Here is a 16,211-nt window from a genome sequence, read left to right as displayed (position 1 = left end):
GTAGAGGATGATAGAGGACGGTAGAGGATGGTAGAGGAGGGTAGAGGACGATAGAGGACGGTAGAGGATGGTAGAGGATGCTAGAGGATATAGAGGACGTAGAGGAGGGTAGAGGACGGTAGAGGACAGTAGAGGACGGTAGAGGAGAGTAGAGGACGGTAGAGGAGGGTAGAGGAGGGTAGAGGACGGTAGAGGACGGTAGAGGAGGGTAGAGGAGGGTAGAAGAGGGTAGAGAATGATAGAGGATGGTAGAGGAGGGTAGAGGATGATAGAGGACGGTAGAGGACGGTAGAGGAGGGTAGAGGACGGTAGAGGAGGGTAGAGGTTGATAGAGGACGATAGAGGATGGTAGAGGACGGTAGAAGATGATAGAGGAGGGTAGAGGAGGGTAGAGGACGGTAGAGGATGGTAGAGGAGGGTAAAGGACGGTAGAGGACGGTAGAGGAGGGTAGAAGAGGGTAGAGAATGATAGAGGATGGTAGAGGAGGGTAGAGGATGATAGAGAACGGTAGAGGAGGGTAGAGGACGGTAGAGGACGGTTGAGGAGGGTAGAGGAGGGTAGAGGATGATAGAGGACGATAGAGGACGATAGAGGAGGGTAGAGGACGGTAGAGAATGATAGGGGACGGTAGAGGAGGGTAGAGGATGATAGAGGACGGTAGAGGAGGGTAGAGGATGATAGAGGACGGTAGAGGAGTGTACAGGAGGGTAGACGAGGCTAGAGGAAGGTAGAGGAGGGTAGACAAGGGTAGAGGACAGTGTAGGAGGGCAGAGGAGGGTAGAGGACGGTAGAGAAGGGTAGAGGACAGTAGAGGCTGCTAGAGGACGGAAGAGGAGTGTAGTGGAGGGTAGACGAGGGTAGTGGAGGGTAGAGGACGGTGTAGGAGGGTAGAGGGCCGGGGAGCAGGAATGAGGGGGTGGGAATGCAGCAGTAGATCTTTAGGAATTACCCCTCGCTGTTGGCTGTCTGCCTGTTAATTGTAGGGTCAAGGGTCACATGAATTGGTTATTGGTGACTGATGAGCACACACAGATGCAAGTGAAACGCACACACACACACACACATATACGCACGCCCAAACACACATACACGACAAAGCTCCCGAGTCATTACCGGTCCATACCATATATACCAAAATCATTTATTCTTTAGTCAAAAACGGCCTTGTGTAAGTGCAAGTAATTGCAACTCACTTTTCATAATGTTACTTGTAGTAATGTCCTCTCATGTCAAGGTACGCTATAAAAGTCTATCATATATACAGTTGAAGTCGGAAGGTTACATACACTTAGGTCGGAGTCATTAAAACCTTAAAAAAACTATAGTTTTGGCAAGTCGGTTAGGACATCCACTTTGTGCATGACACAAGTAATTTTTCCAACAATTGTTTACAGACAGATTATTTCACTTATAATTCACTGTATCACAATTCCAGTGGGTCAGAAGTTGACTGCGCAGTGGTCTAAGGCACTGCATCGCAGTGCTAGCTGTGCCACTAGAGATCATGGTTCAAATCCAGGCTCTGTCGTAGCCGGCCGCGACCGGGAGAACCATGGGGCGGCGCACAATTGGCCCAGCGTTGTCCAGGGTTGTCCGCTCACCAACCAAGAATTCACAAAATGGGACAAACACCAAATTGAGACTGCATGTAGAGTTCTGCAAAAATATCCTCTGTGTACAACGTAAAATACCAAATAATGCATGCAGAGCAGAATTAGGCTGATACCCACTAATTATCAAAATCCAGAAAAGAGCCATACAATTCTACAACCACCTAAAAGGAAGTGATTCCCAAACATTTCATAATAAAGCCATCACCTACAGAGAGATGAACCTGGAGAAGAGCCCCCTAAGCAAGCTGGTCCTGGGGCTCTGTTCACAAACACTAACAGACCCCACAGAGCCACAGGACAGCAACACAATTAGACCCAACCAAATCATGAGAAAACCAAACTACACTGCTAAAAAAAATAAAGGGAACACTTAAACAACACATCCTAGATCTGAATGAATGAAATAATCTTATTAAATGCTTTTTTCTTTACATAGTTGAATGTGCTGACAACAAAATCACACAAAAATTATCAATGGAAATCAAATTTATCAACCCATGGAGGTCTGGATTTGGAGTCACCCTCAAAATTAAAGTGGAAAACCACACTACAGGCTGATCCAACTTTGATGTAATGTCCTTAAAACAAGTCAAAATGAGGCTCAGTAGTGTGTGTGGCCTCCACGTGCCTGTATGACCTCCCTACAATGCCTGGGCATGCTCCTGATGAGGTGGTGGATGGTCTCCTGAGGGATCTCCTCCCAGACCTGGACTAAAGCATCCGCCAACTCCTGGACAGTCTGTGGTGCAACGTGGCGTTGGTGGATGGAGCGAGACATGACGTCCCAGATGTGCTCAATTGGGTTCAGGTCTGGGGAACGGGCGGTCCATAGCATCAATGCCTTCCTCTTGCAGGAACTGCTGACACACTCCAGCCACATGAGGTCTAGCATTGTCTTGCATTAGGAGGAACCCAGGGCCAACCGCACCAGCATATGGTCTCACAAGGGGTCTGAGGATCTCATCTCGGTACCTAATTGCAGTCAGGCTACCTCTGGCAAGCACATGGAGGGCTGTGCGGCCCCCCAAAGAAATGCCACCCCACACCATGACTGACCCACCGCCAAACCTGTCATGCTGGAGGATGTTGCAGACAGCAGAACGTTCTCCACGGCATCTCCAGACTCTGTCACGTCTGTCACATGTGCTCAGTGTGAACCTGCTTTCATCTGTGAAGAGCACAGGGCGCCAGTGGCGAATTTGCCAATCTTGGTGTTCTCTGGCAAATGCCAAACGTCCTGCACGGTGTTGGGCTGTAAGCACAACCCCCACCTGTGGACGTCGGGCCCTCATACCACCCTCATGGAGTCTGTTTCTGACCGTTTGAGCAGACACATGCACATTTGTGGCCTGCTGGAGGTCATTTTGCAGGGCTCTGGCAGTGCTCCTCCTGCTCCTCCTTGCACAAAGGCGGAGGTAGCGGTCCTGCTGCTGGGTTGTTGCCCTCCTACGGCCTCCTCCACGTCTCCTGATGTACTGGCCTGTCTCCTGGTAGCGCCTCCATGCTCTGGACACTACGCTGACAGACACAGCAAACCTTCTTGCCACAGCTCGCATTGATGTGCCATCCTGGATGAGCTGCACTACCTGAGCCACTTGTGTGGGTTGTAGACTCCGTCTCATGCTACCACTAGAGTGAAAGCACCGCCAGCATTCAAAAGTGACCAAAACATCAGCCAGGAAGCATGGGAACTGAGAAGTGGTCTGTGGTCACCACCTACAGAACCACTTCTTTATTGGGGGTGTCTTGCTAATTGCCTATAATTTCCACCTGTTGTCTATTCCATTTGCACAACAGCATGTGAAATGTATTGTCAATTATTGTTGCTTCCTAAGTGGACAGTTTGATTTCACATTGTGTTGTTTAAGTGTTCCCTTTATTTTTTTGAGCAGTGTATAATTACTTGACAGTGTCACGATCGTTGACGAACGAGAAGGACCAAGGCGCAGCGTGATATGCATACATGTTTATTTATATAGAATAAACACCACGACAAAACAACAAATGAAACGAAACGTGAAGTCCAAGGTAGACAAATAACATACCTCACACGGAACAAGATCCCACAACCCACTAGTGCCAATAGGCTGCCTAAGTATGGTCCCCAATCAGAGACAACGAGCGACAGCTGCCTCTGATTGGGAACCACACCGGCCAACATAGAAATAGACATACTAGATACTAAACCATAGAACCAACACAACACGGAATATACACACCCTGACTCAACAAATAAACGTCCCCTGAGTCAGGGCGTGACAGACAGATTGGAAAGAATTAACAAAAAAAACAGAGCAAACTAGAATGCTATTTGGCCCTAAACAGAGAATACACAGTGACAGAATACCTGACCACTGTGACTGACCCAAAATTAAGGAAAGCTTTGACTATGTACACTCATTGAGCATAACCTCTCAAGAGAAGACAGGCAATGTGCACACTGCCCACAAAATGAAGTGGAAACTGAGCTGCACTTCCTAACCTCCTGAAAAATGTATGACCAGATTAGAGAAACATATTTCCCTCAGATTACACAGACAAAGAATTCGAAAACGAATCCAATTTTGATAAACTCCCATATCTATTGGGTAAAATACCACATTGTGCAATCACAGCAGCAAGATTTGTGACCTGTTGCCACAAGAAAAGGGCAACCAGTGAAGAACAAACACCATTGTAAATACAACCCATATTTATGTTTATTTATTTTCCCTTTTGTACTTTAACTATTTGCACATCGTTACAACACTGTATATAGACATAATATGACATTTGAAATGTCTCTATTATTTTGGAACTTGTGTGAGTGTAATATTTACTGTTCACTTTTGATTGTTTATTTCACTTTTGTTTATCTATTTCACTTGCTTTGGCAATGTAAACATATGTTTCCCATGCCAATAAAGCCCCTTGAATTGAATTGAGAGAGAGAGAGAGAGAGATTAGGGAACCAATATAAACAGGTTAATTTCACTAAGGGGGCATATTGAAGATGCACAAAGGTGCTACCAATAGCATCTACAACAGTGTTTAAAGATAAGACCTCAGTTCTGACAGTTCTGAATATGTGACCTCACACAATATGTGACCATCCTTTTAGAGCACTTGATACACTACATGACCAAAAGTATTCACCTGGTCAGTCTATGTCATGGAAAGAGCAGATGTTCCTAATGTTTTGTACACTCAGTGTACATGTGTGTATATACACTACATCAGGGGTTCTCAACTCTTACCCTACAAGGTCCAAAGCCTGCTCTTTTTCTGTTCTACCTGATAATGAATTGCACCCACCTGGTGTCCCAGGTCTAAATAAGTCCCTGATTAGAGGGGAACAATGAAAAAATGCAGTGGAACTGGCTTCGAGGTCCAGAGTTGAGTTTGAGGGCACTACTCAAACATCTTATTCCAAAATCATGGGCATTAATATGGAGTTGGTGCCACCTTTGCTGCTATAACAGCAGTGGTGGAAAAAGTACTCAATTGTCATTCTTGAGTAAAGGTAAAGGTACCTTAACAGAAAATGACTCAAGTAAAAGTGAAAGTTACCCAGTAAAATACTACTTGTGTAAAAGTCTAAAAGTATATGGTTTTAAATGTACTTAAGTACAGTGGTATAAAAAGTACTCAATTGTCATACTTGAGTAAAAGTACAAAGTAAAAGTAAATGCTATACATCAAATTCCTTATATTAAGCAAACCAGACGGCACAATTTTTGTATTGTTTTTAATTACGGACAGACAGGGGCACACTCCAACACTCAGATATCATTTACAAACACAGTATTTGTGTTTCGTGAGTCTGCCAGATCAGAGGCAGTAGGGATGACAAAGCGTTATATTGATAGGTGACATAATTCTGTCCTGCTTGAGCATTGTAAATGTACCGAGTACTTTTAGATGTCAGGGTAAATGTATGGAGTAAAAAGTACATTATTTTCTTTAGGAATGTAGTGGAGTAAATGGAAAAGTTGTCAAAAATATAAATAGTAAAGTAAAGTACAGATACCCAAAAAAACTACTTAAGCAGTATTTAAAAGTATTTTTACTTAAGTACTTTACACCACTGTATAACAGCCTCCACTCTTCTGGGAAGGCTTTCCACTAGATGTTGGAACATTTGTGCGGAGACTTGCTTCCATTCAGCCACAAGATCATTAGTGAGGTCGAGCACTGATATTGGGTGATTAGGCCTGGCTCGCAGTCGGCATTCCAATTCATCCCAAAGGTGTTCGATGGGCTTGAGGTCATGGCTCTGTCCAGGCCAGTCAAGTTCTTCCAAACTGATCTCTACAAAAAATGTCTGTATGGACCTCGCTTTGTGCACGGGGGCATTGTCATGCTGAAACAGGAAAAGGCCATACCCAAACTGTTGCCACAAAATTGGAAGCACAGAATCGTCTAGAATGTCATTGTATGCTGTAGCTTTAAGATTTCCCTTCAATGGAACTAAAGGCCCTATCCCGAACAATAAACCGGGGCAGTTCTAGCAGGGCAGAAATTTGATGAACTGACTTGTTGTAAAGGTGGCATCCTATGACGGTGCCACGTTGAAAGTCACTGAGCTCTTCAGTACGGGCCATTCTACTGCCAATGTTTGTCTATGGAGATTGCATGGTGGTGTGCTCGATTTTATACACCTGTCAGCAACGGGTGTGGCTGAAATAGCCGAATCCACTAATTTGAAGGAGTGTCCACATACTTTTGTATATATAGTGTATATAATCAGATGAAGACAAGCCAGGATCATATCTAAGCTCCTCCAACCAAGCTCTGACTAATACAATAATAACAAACAGCCCACATCAGCAGAGGAAACTGCTCTGCTCTCATAAATAACAGACCCTAAAAAGTCATAAATACCCTGCTACAGTAAATCAAACAGGGTCGTGTTCTGAAAAGCAATATTTCAGGAGAGGTCATTAAAATGATGTTAGAAGTTATCTCTCCCTCTTTCCTGTCCCCTGTCCGTGGCCTAGATTTCCTCTCTCTCTCTCTCGCTCTGTCTCTCTCTCTCACTCACACTCTCTCTCTCTCTCACACACACACACACACACACACACACACACACACACACACACACACACACACACACACACACACAAACACACAGATGTCTGTAGATAGTTGGTGGTTATGCTGTAGCTTGGCTCTGTGCCAGGAACGTCAGGTATTTTATCCCCAGGAGAATCATGTCCTTCTTTACCTAATAACCCCCTCATAGCATAGCCCCCGCAGTCCACCCAACACTACGCTCCACTGCTCCAAATTAAGATCTGTCAAACGCAAATGTTAAATCTCATAGTGTATGTGTGCGTGTGTATGTGTGTGTGTGTGTGTGTGTGTGTGCGTGTGTGTGTGTGTGTGCGCTACGTCTCATGCGTGCTGTTAAACGAGGCGTGAGTGGCTGTGCCCAGGCAGGATGAGCATATGTTCTTTCATTGGCCTGGTGCGTCGCATGGGGGACCACGGTATGATTTCACACATGAAATACCAAGGACCCATACTTTACCCCCCTCTCTACCTCCTTTTTCTCATTCTATCCATCCCTTTCCTCCCTCCCTCCGCTTTAGTTTTCTGTCTATGTCTTTCGCTCTCTTTCTGTTTCTCTCGCTCTATCTCTCTATCGCTCTCCCTCTATTCCTGCCGTGGAGTTGTAGCACATAGAGTGAAACTGCTGTGTGTTAATGGAGTCACTCAGTCATTCCCCTAATACAGTCCCATAGTCCTCATCCTCAGTCCCACAGTCCTCATCCTCAGTCCTCATCCTCAGTCCCACAGTCCTCATCCTCAGTCCCATAGTCCTTATCCTCAGTCCCATAGTCCTCATCCTCAGTCCCATAGTCCTCATCCTCAGTCCCATAGTCCTCATCCTCAGTCCCATAGTCCTCATCCTCAGTCCCATAGTCCTCATCCTCAGTCCCACAGTCCTCATCCTCAGTCCCATAGTCCTCATCCTCAGTTCCATAGTCCTCATCCTCAGTTCCATAGTCCTCATCCTCAGTCCCACAGTCCTCATCCTCAGTCCCATAGTCCTCATCTTCAGTCCCATAGTCTTCATCCTCTCCACATCTTAAGTGGTGCAGGAAGGAAGAAATGTTCTTCTTTGACTTTCAGAAACCTCAGACTCACTCACCATCACATTTGTGCTCCTTGTAACTGGATAGTGGATATGGCTCAACAGGTTGGAGGAGATATGAATGGTAGATGGAGGGAGAGAGAGAGAGAGAGAGAGAGAGAGAGAGAGAGAGAGAGAGAGAGAGAGAGAGAGAGAGAGAGAGAGAGAGAGAGAGAGAGAGAGAGAGAGCGAGAGAGAGAGAGAGAGAGAGACAGAGACAGAGACAGAGACAGAGACAGAGACAGCGAGGGGGCAGAGAGAGGGGGGCAGAGAGAGAGAGAGGGTATGAGAGAGAGAGAGAGAGAGAGAGAGAGAGAGAGAGAGAGAGAGAGAGAGAGAGAGAGAGAGAGAGAGAGAGAGAGAGAGAGAGAGAGAGAGAGAGAGAGAGAGAGAGAGAGAGAGAGAGAGAAAGATGGATAGGGGATCACTTATTACCCAGAATACATGATCCTCCAAGGATCAGGGATCTTTAGAAGCGTGGCTGATGTTGATAACGCTAAAATGACCACAGTCCACCCTTGTGTCATAACTCCCACTCCCGACACACACACACCTTTGTGATTGTCATGACACCACGGTCAACAGGGAATCCACTATAATCCCCATGTTTGAAGAACTGTTCTCTTCTCCCTGGCACAGCAGCAGTTCTGTCTTTCCCCGCTTTCACCACATAGTCTTGTGGGACAGAGGATAACTGATGGCAGACACCGTATAATCACCACCCTCTTCTATCAGACATGTAATCTAGGGTAGCAGACAGACAGACATGGGTTGCGTCCCAAATGGCACCCTATTCTCTGTATAGTGCACAACTTTTGACCAGGGCCCATAGGGAATAGGGTGCCATTTGGGACGCACACATAGTCACCATTGACAGTACTTCGTCTTTCCCCCCATCCTCTCATGTAAAACAGCAAGCCCTGTCATCTGAAGTATCATTTGACTAAAACGATAGCAAAGCACGAGCCATTCTCCAGGTAGGGCCTGCTATGATACCATTAGTGGTTGTGTTAACTGAATCCTTTAGCAGAGAGAGTAACAGAGATGTCTGGAGGCAGCATTCCCCTCCCTTCCCTAAACTCTCTCATCTCATCCCTGCATCCCCCTCCTAAATGCACGGTTGTCAATGGGGGACCAGAGTAGCTCATCCATGAGTAATTAGCTTTGAGAGATACTCCCTGAGCCGCAATTACTGTACAGCAATACAGCGAGCCACATCACAAACAACACACTCAGCTACATAGACAGGGAGATGGAAATAGAGAGAGAGAGAGAGAGAGAGAGAAGTATGCCTGCATTGATTAACAGACGACAAGGAGCTTTCAGTGAAAGAGGAAAAGAGTGAGAAGAGAAAAAAGGGTGGAGTGAGAAAAGGAGAGAGTGGGGGAGGTGCCGGCTCTGACGCTTGTCAGATGTGGCAGGGCTTGCAAACTATCAGGGAAACCCAGCTGCGAGCTGCCCAGTGACAGGAGCAGACACTCTTATAAGAAAATGTGCCAAGTAGAAGCATACATGGTTCTTCGGTTTGTCCCAATAGGGGAACCCTTTTTGGTGCTAGGTAGAATCCTATGGAGAGGGTTCTAGATAGAACCCTCTATGTAGGGTTCTCCAAAGAACCCCCTGTATATGGTTCTACCTAGAACCCTCTATGAAGGGTTCTGTCTAGAACCCTCTGAAGGGTTCGACCAATAACCATTTTATCATCTAAAGGTTCTTCCTAGAACCCTCTATTTTATTTTATTTATTTAACCTTTATTTAAACAGGGAGTCACATTGAGATTAAAAATCTATTTTACAAGAGAGCCCTGTATACATTACAATAAAAACAGAATAATAAAACAACAGACACATACACTACCAGTCCAAAGTTTTAGAACACCTACTCATTCAAGGGTTTTTCTTTATTTTTACTATTTTCTACATTGTACAATAATAGTGAAGACATCAAAACTATGAAATAACACATTTGGAATCATGTAGTAACCTAAAAAGTGTTAAACAAATCAAAATATATTTTTTATTTGAGATTCTTCAAATAGCCACCCTTTGCCTTGATGACAGCTTTGCACACTCTTGGCATTCTCTCAACCAGCTTCACCTGGAATGCTTTTCCAACAGTCTTGAAGGAGTTCCCACATCAGCTGAGCACTTGTTGGCTGCTTTTCCTTCACTCTGCGGTCTGACTCATCCCAAACCATCTAAATTTGGTTGAGGTCGGGGGATTGTGGGGGCCAGGTCATCTGATGCAGCACTCCATCACTTTCCTTCTTGGTCAAATAGCCCTTACACAGCCTGGAGGTGTGTTGGGTCATTGTCCTGTTGAAAAACAAATGATAGTCCCACTAAGCCCAAACCAGATGGGATGGCGTATCGCTGCAGAATGCTATGGTAGCCATGCTGGTTAAGTGTGCCTTGAATTCTAAATAAATCACAGACAGTGTCACCAGCAAAGCACCCCCACACCATCACACCTCCTCCTCCATGCTTTACGGTGGGAAATACACATGCGGAGATCATCCGTTCACCCACACCGCGTCTCACAAAGACACGGCGGTTGGAACCAAAAATCACCAATTTGGACTCCAGACCAAAGGACACATTTCCACCGGTCTAATATCCATTACTCGTGTTTCTTGGCCCAAGCAAGTCTCTTTTTCTTATTGGTGTCCTTTAGTAGTGGTTTCTTTGCAGCAATTCGACCATGAAGGCCTGATTCACACAGTCTCCTCTGAACAGTTGATGTTGAGATGTGTCTGTTACTTGAACTCTGTGAAGCATTTATTTGGGCTGCAATTTCTGAGGCTGGTAACTCTAATGAACTTATCCTCTGCAGCAGAGGTAACTCTGGGTCTTCCATTCCTGTGGTGGTCCTCATGAGAGCCAGTTTCATCATAGCGCTTGATGGTTTTTGCGACTGCACTTGAAGAAACTTTCAAAGTTCTTGACATTTTTCGTATTGACTGACCTTCATGTCTTAAAGTAATGATGGACTGTCGTTTTTCTTTGCTTATTTGAGCTATTCTTGCCATAATATGGACTTGGTCTTTTACCAAATAGGGCTATCTTCTGTATACCCCCCCCTACCTTGTCACAACACAACTGATTGGCTCAAACACATTAAGAAGGAAAGAAATTAACTTTTAAGAAGGCACACCTGTTAATTGAAATTCCAGGTGACTACCTCATGAAGCTGGTTGAGAGAATGCCAAGAGTGTGCAAAGCTGTCATCAAGGCAAAGGGTGGCTATTTGAAGAATCTCAAATATGAAACATATTTTGATTTGTTTAACATTTTTTTGGTTACTACATGATTCCATATGTGTTATTTGACTCCCGAGTGGCGCAGTGGTCTAAGGCACTGCATCGCAGTGCTAGCTGTGCCACTAGAGATCCTGGTTCGAGTCCAGCCTCTGTCGCAGCCGGCCGCGACCGGGAGACCCATGGGCGGCGCACAATTGGTCCAGCATCGTCCAAGGTAGGGGAGGGTTTGGCCGGCAGGGATGTGGGTTCGTTTCCCATGGGGGGCCAGTATGAAAAAAAAAATACATGTATGCATTCACTAACTGTAAGTTGCTCTGGATAAGAGCGCCTGCTAAAATGTACATTTCATAGTTTTGATGTCTTCACTATTATTCTACAATGTAGAAAATAGTAAAAATAAAGAAAAACCCTTGACCGGTAGTGTATACAGTGAGGGAAAAAAGTATTTGATCCCCTGCTGATTTTGTACGTTTGCCCACTGACAAAGAAATGATCAGTCTATAATTTTAATGGTAGGTTTATTTGAACAGTGAGAGACAGAATAACAACAACAAAATCCAGAAAAACACATGTCAAAAATGTAATAAATTGATTTGCATTTTAATGAGGGAAATAAGTATTTGACCCCCTCTCAATCAGAAAGATATCTGGCTCCCAGGTGTCTTTTATACAGGTAACGAGCTGAGATTAGAGCACCTTAAAGGGAGTGCTCCTAATCTCAGTTTGTTACCTGTATAAAAGACACCTGTCCACAGAAGCAATCAATCTATCAGATTCCAAACTCTCCACCATGGCCAAGACCAAAGAGCTCTAAAAGGATGTCAGGGACAAGATTGTAGACCTACACAAAGCTGGAATGGGCTACAAGACCATCACCAAGCAGCTTGGTGAGAAGGTGACAACAGTTGGTGCGATTATTCGCAAATGGAAGAAACACAAAATAACTGTCAATCTCCCTCGGCCTGGGGCTCCATGCAAGATCTCACCTCGTGGAGTTGCAATGATCATGAGAATGGTGAGGAATCAGCCCAGAACTACATGGGAGGATCTTGTCAATGATCTCAAGGCAGCTGGGACCATAGTCACCAAGAAAACAATTGGTAACACACTACACCGTGAAGGACTGAAATCCTGCAGCGCCCGCAAGGTCCCCCTGCTCAAGAAAGCACATATACAGGGCCGTCTGAAGTTTGCCAATGAACATCTGAATGATTCAGAGGAGAACTGGGTGAAAGTGTTGTGGTCAGATGAGACCAAAATCGAGCTCTTTGGCATCAACTCAACTCGCCGTGTTTGGAGGAGGAGGAATGCTGCCTATGACCCCAAGAACACCATCCCCACCGTCAAACATGGAGGTGGAAACATTATGCTTTGGGGGTGTTTTTCTGCTAAGGGGACAGGACAACTTCACCGTATCAAAGGGACGATGGACGGGGCCATGTACCGTCAAATCTTGGGTGAGCCAGGGCATTGAAAATGGGTCGTGGATGGGTATTCCAGCATGACAATGACCCAAAAACCTACACGGCCAAGGCAACAAAGGAGTGGCTCAAGAAGAAGCACATTAAGGTCCTGGAGTGGCCTAGCCAGTCTCAGACCTTAATCCCATAGAAAATCTGTGGAGGGGAGCTGAAGGTTCGAGTTGCTAAACGTCTGGCTCGAAACCTTAATGACTTGGAGAAGATCTGCAAAGAGGAGTGGGACAAAATCCCTCCTGAGATGTGTGCAAACCTGGTGGCCAACTACAAGAAACGTCTGACCTCTGTGATTGCCAACAAGGGTTTTGCCACCAAGTACTAAGTCATGTTTTGCAGAGGGGTCAAATACTTATTTTCCTCATTAAAATGCAAATCAATTGATAACATTTTTGACATGCGTTTTTCTGGATTGTTTTGTTGTTATTCTGTCTCTCACTGTTCAAATAAACCTACCATTAAAACTATAGACTGATCATGTCTTTGTCAGTGGGCAAACGTACAAAATCAGCAGGGGATCAAATACTTTTTTCCCTCACTGTATGTGTATAAAACAATATAATTCAGCACAAAATAACAAAATAAACATATTCTACATAGAGGTCCTCAATCAATAATTTTAACTGCCTGAGTGGCACCAGCACATCTAACTGCAGTGAACTCTGCAGATTGTTCCACAAATTAGGGGCAAAAATATGAAGGGTTTCACCAAGAACCGTCTTATCTTTGGAGGGTTCTTCCTAGAACCCTCTATGAACGGTTCCACCAGCCTTATTAGCCTTTAAAATTGTATTATTTATGACAATACATTACATACATCATAAGGTCTTTCTTTGATGGCCTAGTTATCTCCTGGTTTACAGGCCACATCAGGCCTGCAAGTCCCATTATGCTGGTTTGCAAAGTGATGTGCAATTCCTATTGGAATCCAGCCAGAGTTAGGATATCCAAAAGTGGAATTGTTAATCACCGCAACCTGCATTCAGAATGACTGCCAGGGTAGGGAAAATTGAATACTGAGACTACCTCAATCATCTAAACTGGAACAACCATCTCAGTAACCGGTCCAATAAATCCAACAGATTGGATTAGTTTAGAAAACTGTATGTTATTTATCTTGGTATAGCATAAAAGTTATTAACCAATCAATGTAAATGCAAAAACACAGATATTACAGTAAGACAAACAATTCTGAAAATCTCCCTGTAATAGAACATGCTGGGAAATATTATATATGGTTCTATGTAGAACCCTTCTTGCCTTCCAAAGAATCCTTCTTGCCTTCTAAATAATCATCAAAGAACCCTTTCTTACAAAAACGGTTCTTAGGATGTTAAAGGTTCTAGATATAACTATTTGCCTTACAAAGAACCCTTGTCTTCCAAAAAGGATTATTCTGATCAAAATGGTTCTTGGTAGAACCCTATCCCTCCACAAATAACTATTCTGGAATCCTTTTTCCTAAGAGTGTACCAGACAATGTAAATGCCTTCTATGCTCACTTTGAGGCAAGCAACACTGTACCATGCATGAGAGCACCAGCTATCCCGGACGACTGTGGGATCACGCTCTCCGTAGCCAATGTAAGACCTTTAAACAGGTTAACATTTACAAGGCCGCAGGGCCAGATAGATTACCAGGACCAGCATACTCAGAACATGCGCTGACCAACTGTCAAGTGTCTTCACTGACATTTTCAACATCTTCCTGACCCAGTCTGTAATACCTACATGTTTCAAGCAGACCACCATAGTCCCTGTGCCCAAGAACGCCAAGGTAACCTGTCTAAATGACTATTGCTCCATAGCACTCACATCTGTTGCCATGAAATTCTTTGAAAGGCTGGTCATGGCTCACATTAACACCATCATCCCAGACACTTTGGACCCACTCCAATTCGCATACCGTCCCAACAGAACCACTGATGACACAATCTCTATTGCACTCTACACTGCCCACCTGGACAAAAGGAACACCTATGTGAGAATGCTGTTCATTGACTACAGCTCCGCGTTCAACATCATAGTCCCTCCAAGCTTATCACTAAGCTAAGGACCCTGGGACTGAACACCTCCCTCTGCAACTGGATCCTGGACTTCCTGACGGGATGTGCGTGTGTGCTTAGTCCTCTCCTGTACTCCCTGTTCACCCACGACCGCGTGGCCGCGCATGACTCCAACACCATCATTTAGTTTGCTGATGACACGACAGTGGTACGCCTGATCACCGACGACGATGATACAGCATATAGGGAAGAGGTCAGAGACCTGGCAGTATGGTGCTAGGACAACAATCTCATCCTCAACGTCAGCAAGACAAAGGAGCTGATCGTGGACTACTGGAAACGGAGGGCCGAGCACGCCCCCATTCATATCGACAGGGCTGTAGTGGAGCGGGTCAAGAGCTTCAAGTTCCTCGGTGTCCACATCACTAAGGACCTATCATGGTCCACACACACCAACACAGTTGTGAAGAGGGCACGACAACACCTCTACCCCCTCAGGAGGCTGAAAAGATTTTGCATGGGCCCTCAAATCCTCAAATAATTCTACAGCTGCACCATTGAGCGCATCTTGACTGGCTGCATCACCGCTTGGTAAGGCAACTGCTTGGCATCCAACCGCAAGGCACCACAGAGGGTAGTGTGTACTGCCCAGTACATCACCCGGGCCGAGCTCCCTGCCATCCAGGACCTCTATACCAGGCGGTGTCAGAGGAAGGCCCTAAACATTTTCAAAAGACTCTAGCCACCCAAGTCATAGACTGTGCTTTCTGCTACCGCACGGCAAGTGGTACCAATGCACCAACAGCTTCTACCTCCAAGCCATAAGACTGCTAAATAGTTTGTTAAATAATTAAGCAAATAGCTACCCGGACTATTGCATCAACCCTTTTTGCACAAACCTTTTTGACTTATCACATACGCTGCTGCTATTGTTTATTATCTATCCTGTTGCCTAGTCACGCTATTCTTAGTTATATGTACATATCTACCTCAATTACCTCGTACCCCTGCACATCGACTTGGTACTGGTACCCCATGTATATAGCCAAGTCATCATTTACATTTTAGTCATTTAGCAGACACTCTTATCCAGAGCGACTTACAGTTAGTGCATACATTATTTTATTTTCATACCCCCTGTGGGAATTAAACCCACAACCCTGGCGTTGCAAACAGCATGCTCCATCAACTGAGCTACATCCCTGCCGGCCATTCCCTCCCCTACCCTGGACGACTTGCACGCCACCCCATGGGTCTCCCGGTCGCAGCCGGCTACGACAGAGCCTGGATTCGAACCAGGATCTCTAGTGGCACAGCTAGCACTGCGATGCAGTGCCTTAGACCACTGCGCCACTCAGGAGACATTTTATTGTTCCTCATTGTGTGTTTATTATTACTTTTATTGTGACGTGTTATTTGTTTTCAAAGCATTTGACGAATAACATTTGATTTAATAATATGCCATTTAGCAGATGCTTTTATCCAAAGCGACTTAGTCATGTGTGCATAAATTTTTACGTATGGGTGGTCCCGGGGATCGAACCCACTACCCTGGCGTTACAAGCACAATGCTCTACCAATTGAGCTACAGAGGATTTTCATTTGATTTGAAGAGAGAACCCACTGGGCACACACTGGTTGAATCAACGTTGTTTCCAAGTCATTTCAATGAAATACGTTGAACAAATGTGGAATGGACGTTGAATTGACGTCTGTGCCCAGTGGGAAAGGAGGGAAGT

At 45.0% G+C, this 16,211-nt stretch overlaps 1 protein-coding gene across 1 annotated transcript in view; it reads left to right on the top strand.

Moving 5' to 3' along the window:
* Window positions 1-16,211, top strand: part of LOC121548768 (methyltransferase-like protein 24) — a 78,648-nt gene that overhangs the window by 46,605 nt on the left and 15,832 nt on the right. The gene's annotated exons all lie outside the window — the stretch shown is intronic.

The sequence above is a fragment of the Coregonus clupeaformis genome, chromosome 33, assembly GCF_020615455.1.
Source record: "Coregonus clupeaformis isolate EN_2021a chromosome 33, ASM2061545v1, whole genome shotgun sequence".
In the NCBI taxonomy this organism is placed as follows: Eukaryota; Metazoa; Chordata; class Actinopteri; order Salmoniformes; family Salmonidae; genus Coregonus; species Coregonus clupeaformis.
The sequence above is the reverse complement of the archived record's forward strand: the minus strand, read 5'-3'. Positions and strand labels throughout refer to the sequence as shown.